This window comes from Sardina pilchardus, chromosome 9, assembly GCF_963854185.1.
Source record: "Sardina pilchardus chromosome 9, fSarPil1.1, whole genome shotgun sequence".
NCBI classification, from domain to species: Eukaryota; Metazoa; Chordata; class Actinopteri; order Clupeiformes; family Clupeidae; genus Sardina; species Sardina pilchardus.
The window spans coordinates 119,082-120,000 of NC_085002.1; the positions used below are offsets into that span (position 1 = coordinate 119,082).

Sequence of the window (919 nt, forward strand, 5' to 3'; positions counted from 1 at the left end):
CTAACGTATGAGGAATTCCCGTTACCCAGTACTAACGTATGAGGAATACTACCGTATGAAGAATTCCCATTCCCCAGTACTACCGTATGAGAAAATCCCGTTACCCAGTACTAACGTATGAGGAATACTACCGTATGAGGAATTCCCATTACCCAATACTACCGTATGAGGAATTCCCATTCCCCAGTACCACCCAGAGTACTGCCTAAGAGGTCAGAGGTCGGTCTGGCATGGCCTTGTCGTGAAGTGTACTGTGATGGGAATCTGTTAAACACACAGGGTGCCTCTCAACATGCCTCCTCGATCCTCGAGGGGCGTTCCCACTGATCTATAACTAACACTGGATAGACTATCCCATTGTTTCCCCCCCCCCATCATTCTTTATGTAGATCAGTGAGGATCGAGGCCCGAGGAGCGAGGGAGGACGTATAAACGCTGCATGAGAGGCACCTACAATGATTTTGCAAAATGGTGGCGAGAGGAGAGACATCACAGAGATATGAGGAAGAAAACCATGTTTTATTCCACAGCGGAGAACAACATATCCCATCAACACGTCCACACCTCCTCCTCCTGCTCCTCCTGCTACAGGCCCTACGGGGGGAATTCAGCAATCTGTACAAATGACGTCTACTTCACAAAGCCACAGGCCCAAACGCCGTCTCATAGCTCCTGAACCCAAAGCATCCAGTTCAGTTATTGCTAAGATAAATAAAGCTATATACTACATCAGGAACAAAGGTCCTAGGTCAAAGGGCATATTATTCAAATATAGGTACCAAAGCAGAGGATTGGAAAACAACTCCCATTTCTTTTAACTGTGTACAGTCCCGTGTGTGTGTGTGTGTGTGTGTGTGTGGGGGGGGCGCTGGAAAGGGAGATGGACACGGGCAGTTCAGGAGCTGGACACAGTTCACCA

The 919-nt window shown here is 48.1% G+C and overlaps 1 protein-coding gene across 4 annotated transcripts in view; it reads right to left on the reverse strand.

Moving 5' to 3' along the window:
• Window positions 1-500: 500 nt before the first annotated feature.
• Window positions 501-919, reverse strand: part of kdm5ba (lysine demethylase 5Ba) — a 42,525-nt gene continuing 42,106 nt past the window's right edge. For all 4 annotated transcript variants that reach the window (XM_062545166.1, XM_062545167.1, XM_062545165.1 and 1 more), the window contains one exon: window positions 501-919. This exon is cut by the window's right edge and continues 566 nt beyond it. The gene's annotated coding sequence lies outside the window, so the exon portion shown is untranslated.